We start from the raw sequence: 15,174 nt of genomic DNA, 5'->3' as shown, positions 1-15,174 counted from the left end.
GCTCTGTCACCACCACCAACTCACCGAGGTGCGTTGCGACCTGCATCTGAAAAACAACAACAGAATATGGTATGAGAACCGGAGGTTCTCAGTATGGTAACCGTGCCCAGTGATGTAAGATATAAGACTCCGGGATGCCGGAGGCAATCCTAGAACTTCATATCCATCACAAGATTCATCTTAAAGCATAACTAAAACATTATAGCATAACTTAAAACCATAACATAATAAAGGGGTAATCTAACTTAGTGGATTTTCTAAACTAACAGATCTCTGCTGTCCCACAGCCTTCACCAACCTATCCTCCATGCGATCCCATCGCCACCGCCTTCCGAAACTCCTCAATCCCAGTAGAAAGCACAATTAATACAATGCAAGTAAAGCACAAGTATAAGCATGTATATCAAGTAATTCAAATAGACAATTAGGCATGTTATACAATTAAGTAATCAAACTCAAGTCGGCAAAGCAAACAAATAGTTAGAATATGCACATGATGAATGCATGTCCTACTGGCTGTGATATCACATTGTCGATTCAACTGCTAACCTGACACATCCCCCCGGGATGTTGCCTTTCGGTCACGAATAAAATGGGTACCCCCGGCGATATCATGCATGGTTCACGGTCCAGGGATATAATGCCCGCTGCACTCTTGTGATTCCGAAAGGATGCGAGCGGGATACTCTGCCACAGACCTCACATCTCAACGTAAGCGAAACTAACCACTGCCCTTACACTGCCGCCGCAACCTCGACAGGCGGGATTAACCGCCGTCCCTGCCAGGCGCATAGCGTCTCAACAATCTCATCAAAATATTACATCAGTTGTTTTTAAAATCATTTCATTCAGTACTCAGTAGTTTACCACTTCCACAATTCATTTAGTACTCATTAGTCCACCACTTTCACAATTCATCCAGTACTCATTAACACAATCCTCCACCTTCTCACTCAACCAAATCCGTCCTCAGTACTCCAGAAACCTAAGCCTCCATTCTCTAATAATTTTTACCAGAAATACCTAATTAGATTCACCTAGGACTTTCTCTATGTTTTGACATCTAAAAACAAGCCAAAGAGTCTTAGATAAGTGTCACGGAAGCTTACAAGCTTGCTGGGAAGGTGAAACAGTTAAAAACAAGGTTTTTATTGAAAAACAAGGCAGTGTGTGTACGCATAGGGGTGTGCGTACGCACGCCCATGAGAATTTTCAAAAAGTGTGCGTACGCATAGAGGTGTGCATACGCACAGGAGTAAAATTTTGCAATTCTGCTCGTTCACACAAGGCATGCGAATGCCCTCAACAGAATACACCTTCCAATGTGTGCGTGTGCATAGCTTGCAAAACTTCATTGGTTGTGTGTACGCACAGAGCGTGCTAGCGCTCCCAACAGTAGCCATATCCCCATGTGTGCGTGTGTACAAGGTTGTGCGTGCGCACATTTTCAAAAATACACAGGGCGTGCGTGTTGATGAGCGGATAATTTGTATGCTTTTTGGCATTGTTTTTAGTATGTTTTTAGTATGATATAGTTAGTTTTTAGTATATTTTTATTAGTTTTTAGTTAAAATTCACTTTTCTGGACTTTACTATGAGTTTGTGTGTTTTTCTGTGATTTCAGGTATTTTCTGGCTGAAATTAAGGGACCTGAGCAAAAATCTGATTCAGAGACTAAAAAGGACTGCAGATGCTGTTGGATTCTGACCTCCCTGCACTCGAAGTGGATTTTCTGGAGCTACAGAAGCCCAATTGGCGCGCTCTCAACGGCGTTAGAAAGTAGACATCCTGGGCTTTCCAGCAATATATGATAGTCCATACTTTGCCCAAGATTTGATGGCCCAAACCGGCATACAAAGTCACCCTCAGAAATCCCAGCGTTAAACGCCGGAACTGGCACCAAAATGGGAGTTAAACGCCCAAACTGGCACTAAAGCTGGCGTTTAACTCCAAGAAGAGTCTCTACACGAAAATGCTTCATTGCTCAGTCCAAGCACACACCAAGTGGGCCCGGAAGTGGATTTTTATGTCATTTACTCATTTCTGTAAACCTTAGGCTACTAGATTTCTATAAGTAGGACCTTTTACTATTGTATTTTCATCTTTGGACATCTAGTTCTTAGATCATGATAGAGAGCTTTTGATCATGTTTTTATGATTGAACCCTCATTGGGAGGCTGGCCATTCGGCCATGCCTAGACCTTGTTCTTATGTATTTTCAACGGTGGAGTTTCTACACACCATAGATTAAGGTGTGGAGCTCTGCTGTACCTCGAGTATTAATGCAATTACTATTGTTCTTCCATTCAATTCCACTTGTTCTTGTTCTAAGATATCACTTGTTCTTCAACTTGATGAATGTGATGATCCGTGACACTCATCATCATTCTCACTTATGAACGTGTGACTGACAACCACCTCCGTTCTACCTTCGATTGGGTGAATATCTCTTGGATTCCTGATTGCACGATGCATGGTTGATCGCCTGACAACCGAGTGCTCGCCTGACAAACGAGCCAACCATTCCGTGAGATCAGAGTCTTCGTGGTATAGGCAAGAACTGATGGCGGCATTCAAGAGAATCCGAAAGGTCTAACCTTGTCTGTGGTATTCTGAGTAGGATTCAATGATTGAATGACTGTGACGTGCTTCAAACTCCTAGCAGGCGGGGCGTTAGTGACAGACGCAAAAGAATCGATGGATTCTATTCCGGCCTGACCGAGAACCGACAGCTGAATTCCGCGTGCTGTGACAGAGCATATGCAATCGTTTTCACTGAGAGGATGGGAGGTAGCCATTGACAACGGTGAAACCCTACACAAGCTTGCCATGGAAAGGAATAAGAAGGATTGGATGAAGACAGTAGGAAAGCAGAGAGACGGAAGGGAAGGCATCTTCATGCGCTTATCTGAAGTTCCTACCAATGAATTACATAAGTATCTCTATCTTTACCTTTTCGTTATTTTCGTTCATCACTATTACCATTTGAGTTTGCCTGACTAAGATTTACAAGATGACCATAGCTTGCTTCAATACTAACAATCTCCGTGGGATCGACCCTTACTCGCGTAAGGTTTATTACTTGGACGACCCAGTGCACTTGCTGGTTAGTTGTGCGAAGTTGTGTAATGCCATGGTATTGAGCTACCAAGTTTTTGGGGCTCATGACCGGGGATTATGAGAGTTGTGAAAAAGTATTGTTCACAATTTCGCGCACCAAGTTTTTGGCGCCGTTGCCGGGGATTGTTCAAGTTTTGAGCAAGCTTTTGGTAACATCAGTGCCAAGATCCGGCAACAACACCAAGTTTTTGGCGTTATTGCCAGGGATTGTTGAGTTTGGACAACTGACGGTTCATCTTGTTGCTTAGATTAGGTATTTATTTTTTTCGAAATTCTTGAAGATGAATTCTAGAGTTTCATGATGATTTGTTGAAGTCTGGCTGGCTGAGAAGCCATGTCTAATCTCATTGGACCGAGGTTTCAACTTATCATCACAAGAGCTTGTTGATTTTTATCAATCTTGCTTTTGGAACAGTGATCTGCTAAGGCTTGGCTGGCCATTGGCCATGTCTAGTGTTTTGGACCGAAGCTTTCTTTGAGAGCTTGGCTGGCTGTGAAGCCATGTCTAATTCCTGGACCGGAGTCTTAGACTAGCATTGCACTGATTCCTGGGATTCTCATTAAGAATTTTGATATCTTTTTTCACTTAATTTTCGAAAAACACAAAAAAAAATTAAAAAAATCATAAAATCCAAAAATTTCTTGTTTGAGTCTAGTGTCTCGTCTTAAGTTTGGTGTCAATTGCATGCATTCATTCATGAGTCTTAAGGATTTTCAAGTAATTCTTGATGATCTTCGTGCTCTGATCTTTGAATTCTATTGACTTGAGTGTTTTGAGTGTCTCATATGCATTTTCATTTTTGTTAGTGTCAGTAGTATACAAACTGCTAAGTTTGGTGTTTTGCATGCATTGTTATTTGATTCTTGTTGCATTTTGATTTTTCCTTATTATTAAAAATCCAAAAATATTTTTTAATTTGTGTCTTTTCAAGTCAATAATAAAGAGAATTGAAAATTCAGAACATACAGCAGAGGAAATGCACAGAAAAAGCTGGGCGTTCAAAACGCCCAGTGAAGAAGGACAGACTGGCGTTTAAACGCCAGCCAGGGTACCTGGTTGGGCGTTTAACACCCAAAAGGGTAGCATTTTGGGCGTTAAACGCCAGAATGTGCACCATTCTGGGCGTTTAACGCCAGGATGGCTAGAAGGGAAGATTTTATTTTCAATTCAAATTTTTTCTAAGTTTTCAAAATCTTTTCAAAATCAAATCTTTTTCAAATCAATTTTTCAATCAAATCTTTTTCAAAACCAATTTCTTTCCATTTTTAAAGATACTTGCTACCAATTAATGATTTGATTCAACATTTCAAGTATGTTGCCTTTTCTGTTGAGAAAGGTTTAATGTTTGAATCATATCTTTTCTTGTTAGTCAAGTTTTTAATTTTCAAATCAAATCTTTTTAAAATGTTTTTCAAATCATATCTTCTCAATCACATTTATTTTTTTCTCAAAACCAATCATATCTTCTTAACCACATCTTTTTCAAAATAGTTTTCAATCAAATCTTTTTAATTTCTAATTTCAAAATCTTTTTCAAAAAATCACTTGATTTCTTTTCCACTTTCATTTTCGAAAATTAAGTAATGTTTTTCAAAAATATTTTCAAAATTTTTCACTTAATTTTCGAAAATTACTTCCCTTCTTCTTACATCCTTCTATTTATGGACTAACACTATCCCTTAATGCAAAATTCGAACTCCATTTTCTCTGATAAGTTCGAATTTTCTACTTCTGTCTTCTACTCTTCTTTTCCTCTGACACCTAAAGGAATCTCTATACTGTGACATAGAAGATTCCACATTTTCTTGTTCCCTTCTCTTTCTTATGAGCAGGAGCAAAGACAAAAACATTCTTGTTGAGGCTGACCCTGAACCTGAAAGGACCTTGAAGAGAAAGCTAAGAGAAGCCAAAGCACAACTCTCTTTAGAGGACCTGACCGAATTCTTCAAAGAGGAAGAACTCATGGCAGCCGAAAACAACAACAATGCCAACAATGCAAGGAAGGTGCTGGGTGACTTTACTGCACCTACTCCCGACTTCTATGGGAGAAGCATCTCTATCCCTGCCATTAGAGCAAACAAATTTGAGCTTAAGCCTCAACTAGTTTCTCTAATGCAACAGAATTGCAAGTTCCATGGACTTCCATTGGAAGATCCTCATCAGTTTTTAGCTGAGTTCTTGCAAATCTGTGACACTGTCAAGACTAATGGGGTTGACCCTGAGGTCTACAGACTTATGCTATTCCCTTTTGCTGTAAGAGACAGAGCTAGAACATGGTTGGACTCTCAACCTAAAGAAAGCCTGGACTCTTGGGAAAAGCTAGTTAATGCCTTCTTGGCAAAGTTCTTTCCACCTCAAAAATTGAGTAAGCTTACAGTGGAAGTCCAAACCTTCAGACAGAAGGAAGGAGAATCCCTCTATGAAGCTTGGGAAAGATACAAACAATTAATCAGAAAGTGTCCTTCTGATATGCTTTCTGAATGGAGCATCATAGGTATTTTCTATGATGGTCTCTCTGAACTGTCCAAGATGTCTTTGGATAGCTCTTCTGGAGGATCTCTTCATTTGAAGAAGACGCCTGCAGAAGCTCAAGAACTGATTGAAATTGTTGCAAATAACCAATTCATGTACACTTCTGAAAGAAATCCTGTGAACAATGGGACTAGTCAGAAGAAAGGAGTTCTTGAGATTGACACTCTGAATGCCATACTGGCTCAGAACAAAATATTGACTCAACAAGTCAATATGATTTCTCAAAGTCTGTCTGGAATGCAAAATGCACCAAGCAGTACTAAGGAAGCTTCATCTGAGGAAGAAGCTTATGATCCTGAGAACCCTTCAATAGAAAAGGTGAATTACATGGGAGAACCCTATGGAAACACCTATAATCCTTCATGGAGGAATCATCCAAATCTTTCATGGAAAGATCAACAGAGACCTCAACAAGGTTTCAACAATAATAATGGTGGAAGAAACAGGTTTAGCAATAGCAAGCCTTTTCCATCATCTTCTCAGCAACAGACAGAGAGCTCTAAGCAGAATACCTCTGACTTAGCAACAATGGTCTCTGATCTAATCAAAACCACTCAAAGTTTCATAACTGAAACAAGGTTCTCCATCAGAAATTTGGAAGGACAAGTGGGTCAGCTGAGCAAGAAAATTACTGAACTCCCTCCTAGTACTCTCCCAAGTAATACAGAAGAAAATCCAAAAGGAGAGTGCAAGGCCATCAACATGGCCGAATTCTGGGATGAAGAAGAGGCAGTGAACGCTACTGAGGAAGACCTCACTGGGCGTCCACTGGCCTCCAATGAGTTCCCCAATGAGGAACCATGGGAATCCGAGGCTCAAAATGAGACCCTAGAGATTCCATTGGACTTACTTCTGCCATTCCTGAGCTCTGATGAGTATTCTTCCTCTGAAGAGGATGAGTATGTCACTGAAGAGCAAGTTGCCAAATACCTTGGAGCAATCATGAAGCTGAATGACAAGTTATTTGGAAATGAGACTTAGGAGGATGAACCTCCTTTGCTCACCAAAGAACTGGATGACTTGTCTAGGCAGAAACTGCCTCAAAAGAGACAGGATCCTGGGAAAGTTTTCAATACCTTGTACCATAGGCACCATGACCTTCAAGAATTGTGTGACTTAGGGTCAAGTGTAAACCTCATGCCTCTCTCTGTAATGGAGAAGTTAGGGATCTCTGAGGTACAAGCTGCAAAAATCTCATTAGAGATGGCAGACAATTCAAGAAAACAAGCCCATGGACTTGTAGAGGATGTTCTGGTTAAAGTTGAAGACCATTACATCCCTACTGATTTCATAGTCCTAGAGACTGGGAAGTGCATGGATGAGTCCATCATCCTTGGCAGACCCTTCCTAGCCACTGCAAAGGCTGTGATTGATGTTGATAGAGGAGAGTTGATCATTCAAGTGAATGAAGAATCCTTGGTGTTTAAGGCCCAAGGATATCCCTCTGTCATCATGGAGAGGAAGCATGAAGAGCTTCTCTCAAAACAGAGCCCAACAGAGCCCCCACAGTCAAACTCTAAGTTTGGTGTTGGGAGGCCACAACCAAACTCTAAGTTTGGTGTTGACCCCCACATTCAAACTCTAAGTTTGGTGTTGGGAGGTTCCAACATGGCTCTGAGAATCTGTGAGGCTCCATGAGAGTCCTCTATCAAGCTAATGACAATAAAGAAGCGCTTGTTGGGAGGCAACCCAATGTTTTATAATTAATTATTTTCTTTTGTTATTTTATGTCTTTTGTAGGTTGATGATCATGAGAAGTCACAAAATTAATGAAAAAAGCAAAAACAGAATGAAAAACAGGAAGAAAAACAGCACACCCTGGAGGACGCACCCACTGGCGTTTAAACGCCAGTGAGGTTAGCTGTTGGGCGTTTAACGCCCAGTCTGGCACCATTCTGGGCGTTTAACGCCAGAAAGGGGTACCAGACTGGCGTTAAACGCCAGAAAGGGGCAAGAAGCTGGCGTTAAACGCCAGAAATGGGCACCAGCCCGGCGTTTAACGCCAGAAATGGCTCAAAACGTGATTTTGAATGCCATTTGGTGCAGGGATGACTTTTCCTTGACACCTCAGGATCTGTGGACCCCACAGGATCCCCACCTACCCCACCACTCTCTCTCTTCTTCTTCACCCATTCACCAATCACCTCAACACCTCTTCCCCAAAAACCCTTCACCTATCAAATCCCATCTTTCTCTTCACCACTCACATCCATCCTTCATAAAACCCCACCTACTCCACCATTCAAATTCAAACCACTTTCCCACCCAAACCCACCCTCAAATGGCCGAACCCTCCCCTCCCCCTCTCCTATATAAACCCTCCTTCACTCCTTCATTTTCACACAACATACACACCACTTCTCCCCTTCTTGGCCGAAAATTAAAGCCATTCCCTTTCCCCTCATTTCTTCTTCTTCTACTCTCTTCTTTCTTCTTTTGCTCGAGGACGAGCAAACATTTTAAGTTTGGTGTGGTAAAAGCATTGCTTTTTGTTTTTCCATAACCATTTATGGCATCCAAGGCCGGAGAAACCTCTAGAAAGAGGAAAGGGAAGGCAAAAGCTTCCACCTCCGAGTCATGGGAGATGGAAAGATTCATCTCAAGGGTGCATCAAGACCACTTCTATGAAGTTGTGGTCTTGAAGAAGGTGATCCCCGAGGTCCCTTTTTCACTCAAAAAGGGTGAATATCCGGAGATCCGACATGAGATCCGAAGAAGAGGTTGGGAAGTTCTTACCAACCCCATTCAACAAATCGGAATCTTGATGGTTCAAGAGTTTTATGCCAATTGATGTAGCATAACCTTGATGCTATGATTTTAGGAAATTGCACAATCGGCAAAATTCCTTCCGGCAAGTGCACCGGTTATCGTCAAGTAAAAACTCACAATAGAGTGAGGTCGAATCCCACAAGGATTGGTTGAATGAGCAATTCGGATTAGAAGTTTGTTCTAGTTGAGCGGAATCAAGATTTAGATGAGAATTGCGGAATATTAAATTGCATGAATTAAAGAGAGAGAAATTAAAGTGCTGAAATTAAAAGGGATGGGGGTGATTGCATGAATTGAAATTGCAGAATGTAAATAGAAAGTGGTAGATCAGAGATGGGGAGTTCATTGGGTATTAGGAGATATTGAGATCTCCGAATCAAAACATTTTCATCTCTTCCTCAACCAATGCATTCATTGAATCTTGCTTGGCAATCTTATATGATTGGATCCCAATTCCTTGGCTCACCAATTCTCTCTAAAAACAAACAAATTCCCAATCCCTTGGTTTAAATGTTCATAAGAAGAGATGATGCTCGATCACTTTATACCACACAGTTTCATGAACCACAATTTGGTAGGATTACATGTCACAATATCCATCCAAACCCCAATCCAATTCACTGTGAGAAAGCTTCTCTAGCATGAATCCTCCATTCCTTTCCCAAGGTTCCGAAGGATTCCAAGTATGGATAGTTTCTTTCCCAAGACAACTAACCAATGGAATTAGATCGAGAAGCTTTCTAACAAAAATTCAAGAGAAAAGATTGAAGAAGAAGATAAAAACTATTATTGATTCATTGAATTACAATAGAGCTCCCTAACCCAATGAAAGGGGTTTAGTGCTTCATAGCTCTGAATTCAATTACAAAAGTATGAAAATTCCAAATGTCCAAAGATGCTAACTAACTTCAATTCTATCCTATTTATACACTTTCTAAATTGAGCTTCTGTTGTGTTTCTTGGGCTTTGAGGTCTTTCCTTGATTTCCTTTTGCCTTGGGTTTATGGTCCATAATCTTGATGAGGCTGTGATCCAATTCTGCAACATTCATTGAGCAAACTTAATGATAAACAAGTAATGACACAAGGCTCAACAAATTGAAGTTCCAGACTCATCAATTCTTCAAGCCCAATCCCATAAACCATGATATTCAATTGGGTTTCATACCATATTATGTTTAAGTTAATATTTGTGTTCAAATGCTAACTTAAACCTCAATATATTTGGCCCAAAAACCCTTTTGAAGAGTGGCGTTTAAGTTGAAGTTTAAGTTTCAGTTTAAGGTTAAACTGAAACTTAAACGTGGAATTGGAAGAAAGCAACCCAGGAGGGTAATTAATCGAACACGTTTAAGCTTCAGTTTAAGGTTAAACTGAAGCTTAAACGTGGAAATGAAAATTGCAACCCTGGAGGCAATTCTTGATCGAACACGTTTAAGCTCCAGTTTGAGGTCAAACTGGAGCTTAAATGTGGAAATGAGAATGGCAACCCTGGAGGAGCAAAAACGCCGAACACGTTTAACCTCCAGTTTGAGGTCAAACTGGAGGTTAAACGTGGAAATGCTCTTGGTGCCTTTCTTGCTTCTGGCGTTTAACCTCCAGTTTGAGGTCAAACTGGAGGTTAAACGTGGAATTGCTTCTTGGTAAGAAAAAGTGTCGAACACGTTTAAGCTCCAGTTTGAGGTCAAACTGGAGCTTAAACGTGGAAATGGCTTCCTGGTGCACAAAATAGTTCGAACACGTTTAACCTCCAGTTTGAGGTCAAACTGGAGGTTAAACGTGGGAATACTTCCTTGGTGCCATTCCCATTCTGGCGTTTAACCTTCAGTTTGAGGTTAAACTGGAGGTTAAACGCCAGTTCCTCTTTTCTCAGCTTTCATGATTCTGGCGTTTAACCTTCAGTTTAACCTTAAACTGAAGGTTAAACGCCACTTTCAGCATTGTGTGGCACATGTGATCTTCAAGCTTCCTTTATTGATTTTGTTGCTTCCTTGCATAGCCTCTTCTTCCCTGAAATCATCCATACAATTGCATCAAAGTCTTGCAAAATTTCATGAGAATTCTTACATTCATAGCATTCAAGTAATATAACTAAAAACTCATGGAATTTGCATCAAAATTACACTCTTTGGATGATTCATTACTTTGTTATTCATTTAACCATTCTTGGTTACTTTAAGCTCAAGAAAATGTATAAAACAACTAAAACTAACAGAAAAATGCTAGTGAAACTAGCCTAAGATGCCTTGGCATCACAACACCAAACTTAATACTTGCTTGTCCCTAAGCAAGTCCTGAGTTATTTGAGAAGAAAGTATGAAACAAAAAGCAATTACATTGGCTATATTAGCAAGCATTTGAAGTTCATCAGAAGGGTTTTATGCAGAAAGTTGCAGCATCACTTTTTCATTCTTATCAGGTAGAATTATCACTTTTTCATTGCATCCATCAAACACTGCTATGGCCTCTTGTTATTCTTATGTCTTTGGCACATTTTCCTTTCTTTGTTTTTCTTTTTCTTAGAGCTCCTTTGCTCCTTGTTTGCTCAGTGTCATGTGTTGCACAAGCCTTTGGCATTTTCTTTTTCTTATCATTGCTTTACACATATCCACTACAAGCATTTTAGTTCACATTTCTTCTTGAGACATTGGTGCCCAGCACCTCTTTGTGTGACTAAATGTTTTGTATTTAGGTTGCTCTTGATAATGAATTTTTGGTCGATAATCCCGGGTTAGTTAACCCAAGTTACCAAGTGTTGAAACACTCCTCAGAACCTATTCATCCAAGCATATCCTTAATACATAAACACCACAGGCATTTGTCTCAGAAGTTCAAACCATTGGTGCCTAGCTTATTTTCTCAATTTTTTTTTTTGCTTTTTGGTTGCCCTTTTTCAGTGGCTTTTTCTTCTTCTTTTTCTTTCTTTTTCATGGCCAAAGACATTTATTCATCAAGATCCATAGACACTATTCAACTTCTACACAAAAATGATAATTCTACACTCAATTTCCAGTGAGCTGACTAAACAATCAAGCATGCATACCACCACTTAATTCTACTTGATTTGTCACTAATTGAGCCAAGTTACCTTTGTTCAAACTTTTCTTTTATTTTTGGAAACAGAACAAGCATGGCAAGCAATTTGTTTAAGGAGGTAGAGTTATATCCAAACATCTAGGCATTCACTTTATTCAAAGCAGTAAACCAACACTCCTACAAAATGACTTCACATTCCAGAAAGATTCAACAATTACAGTTTAAACCAGAACAAGCATGCTTTTGTTTGCCCTTTTAAAGAATGGTCAAGGAACAACACCACCTTGTGAAATTTCTTGTTTTCTCCTTGTTGCCAGGAAACAATTTGATTTCTCCTTCTTCTCCTAGTTGTTGCTTCATGTTCTTTCTAAGATCCTTGTTTCCTTTCCTGCAAAGAGTGATGAAGTTGCTTGCTTCTCAAGCACTTGAGTGGTTAGCTCAACTATGTATGGGCAAGTGTCTGAGTCTTAAGTTGGTGTGTGAACACCAAACTTAATCTCCTACTTACTCCTCTGCTCTTTGAATCCTTGAATTCTCCTTGGAATGAAGTTGCTGCTAAGGATTTTAAGCATTTCTGTGATTGCTTAGTGATGAGCGGATAATTTGTATGCTTTTTGGCATTGTTTTTAGTATGTTTTTAGTATGATCTAGTTAGTTTTTAGTGTATTTTTATTAGTTTTTAGCTAAAATTCACTTTTCTGGACTTTACTATGAGTTTGTGTGTTTTTCTGTGATTTCAGGTATTTTCTGACTGAAATTGAGGGTCCTGAGCAAAAATCTGATTCCGAGACCCAAAAAGGACTGCAGATGCTGTTGGATTCTGACCTCCCTGCACTCGAAGCGGATTTTCTGGAGCTACAGAAGCCCAATTGGCGCGCTCTCAACGGCATTGGAAAGTAGACATCCTGGGCTTTCCAGCAATATATAATAGTCCATACTTTGCCCAAGATTTGATGGCCCAAACCGGCGCTCAAAGTCACCTACAGAAATTCCAGCGTTAAACGCCGGAACTGGCATGAAATTTGGAGTTAAACGCCCAAACTGGCATGAGAACTGGCGTTTAACTCCAGAAAAGGTCTCTACACGAAATTCCTTCATTGCTCAGCCCAAGCACACACCAAGTGGGCCCGGAAGTGGATTTTTCTGTCATTTACTCATTTCTGTAAACCTTAGGATACTAGTTTACTACTTATAGGATCTTTTGACATTGTATCAGAACCTTATGCAACTTTTTGACAACCTTATGACATTGTACACAGCATGAGTCTCTAAACCCCATGGTTGGGGGTGAGGAGCTCTGCTGTGTCTTGATGGATTAATGCAATTACTACTGTTTCTCATTCAATCATGCTTGCTTCCATTCTAAGATAATACTTGTTCTTAACCCGGATGAATGTGATGATCCGTGACAATCATCATCATTCTCAACCATGAACGTGTGGTTGACAACCACCTCCGTTCTATCTTAGATTAAGTAGTTATCTCTTAGGTTCTTTAACCGGAATCTTCGTGGTATAAGCTAGACTGATGGCGGCATTCAAGAGAATCCGGAAGGTCTAAACCTTGTCTGTGGTATTCTGAGTAGGATTCAATGACTGAATGACTGTGACGTGCTTCAATCTCCTGAAGGCGGGGCGTTAGTGACAGACGCCAAAAGAATCACTGGATTCTACTCCGGTCTGATTGAGAACCGACAGATGGAATGCCGTGCCGTGACAGGGCATTAGGAATCGTTCCAATGAGAGGATGGGAGGTAGCCATTGACAACGGTGAAACCCTACATACAGCTTGCCATGGAAGGAGACTCGCGTGACTGAAGAAGAAGACAGTAGGAAAGCAGAGATTCAGAAGATGGAGCATCTCCAAACCTCAACCTATTCTCCATTACTGCAAAACAAGTAATCATTTCATGTTCTTTTGCTTTTCACAATCAATCCTGATAATTTCTGATATCCTGACTAAGATTTACAAGATAACCATAGCTTGCTCCAAGCCGACAATCTCTGTGGGATCGACCCTTGCTCACGCAAGGTATTACTTGGACGACCCAGTACACTTGCTGGTTAGTTGTGCGGGATTGCAAAAGTGTTATTGCAATTTCGTGCACCACTTAGAATGGTTATTCCTTTTATATAATTCAAAGGTTGTTGTGTTCACTTGATCTTTATGGTGGAACACCAAACTTAGAGTTACACATTCCCCTTTGAATTATTGATCCACGAATTCATTGTTTGGTGTGAAACACCAAACTTAATTCTTTGCAATGCACAGAAACTACTTCACCTTTTTATTGAAACAAATAAAAGAAACAGCAAAAGAGTGTTACCTCAGGTTGGGTTGCCTCCCAACAAGCGCTCTTTTAACGTCATTAGCTTGACGGTCAGTTTCCTTAGTTGAGGTGATATTTAACCTTGTCCTTCTCCTCTACATCTCCCAAGTAATGTTTGAGTCTTTGACCATTCACAGTGAAGGTTCTTTGTGACTTTTCTTCCATGATTTCTACTTGTCCATATTGAGAGACCTTGGTGACAAGGAATGGTCCAGACCACCTTGATTTTAGCTTCCCTGGAAATAGCTTCAGCCTAGAATTGTAGAGCAATACTTTTTGTCCCTCTTCAAATTTCCTTGGGGCTATGTTGCTGTCATGCTTCTTCTTTGCTCTTTCTTTGTAAATTTTGGCATTCTCATAAGCTTCAGCTCTAAATTCTTCCAACTCTTGAATTTGCAACATCCTTCTTTCTCCAGCAGCTTTGCTGTCCAAGTTTAAGAGTTTCAAGGCCCAAAATGCCTTGTGCTCCAACTCCAGTGGCAAATGGCAAGCCTTTCCATATACTAATTGGTAAGGAGACATTCCAATTGGTGTTTTGAAAGCTGTCCTATATGCCCAAAGAGCATCATCTAGCTTAATCGACCAGTCCTTCCTTGAAGCTCCCACAGTCTTTTCCAAGATTCTTTTGAGTTCCCTATTAGATATTTCGGCTTGCCCACTTGTCTGTGGATGGTATGGTGTGGCTACCTTATGTTTGACTCCATATTTTAGAAGCAATGCCTCTAATGGTTTGTTGCAGAAGTGGCTTCCTCCATCACTGATGATTGCTCTTGGAACCCCAAAACGGCAAAAAATGTGTTTTCTGAGGAAGTTCATGACCACCTTATTATCATTGGTTGGAGTTGCTATTGCTTCAACCCATTTGGAGACATAGTCTACTGTCACAAGAATGTAATTATTTGAGTATGAGGTGGGAAAGGGTCCCATGAAATCTATCCCCCATACATCAAACAATTCAAGTTCCAGAATAAATTGTTGTGGCATTTCATTTCTTCTTGGCAGGTTCCCCGCTTTCTGGCATTCATGGCAGTGCTTCACTAGTTCCTTTGCATCTTTGAAGATAGTGGGCCAATAAAAACCACACTGCAACACCTTAGATGCTGTTCTTTCTCCTGCAAAATGTCCTCCATAAGTGGAGCCATGGCAGTCCCATAAGACTTCCCTTCCTTCTTCCTCTGATATGCATCTTCTTAGTATGCCATCCGAACATTTTTTGAACAAGTATGGTTCGTCCCAGATGAAGTATTTGGCATCATTTACTAATTTCTTCCTTTGATGCTTGTTAAATTCCAACGGCAAACTCCCAGTGGCCTTGAAGTTTGCTATGTCTGCAAACCAGGGTGCTTTGTGAATTACCATGAGTTGTTCATCAGGAAAGCACTCATTTA

The sequence above is a fragment of the Arachis hypogaea genome, chromosome 4 (genome assembly GCF_003086295.3).
Source record: "Arachis hypogaea cultivar Tifrunner chromosome 4, arahy.Tifrunner.gnm2.J5K5, whole genome shotgun sequence".
Classification (NCBI taxonomy): domain Eukaryota; kingdom Viridiplantae; phylum Streptophyta; class Magnoliopsida; order Fabales; family Fabaceae; genus Arachis; species Arachis hypogaea.
This window is presented reverse-complemented; position numbering follows the sequence as displayed.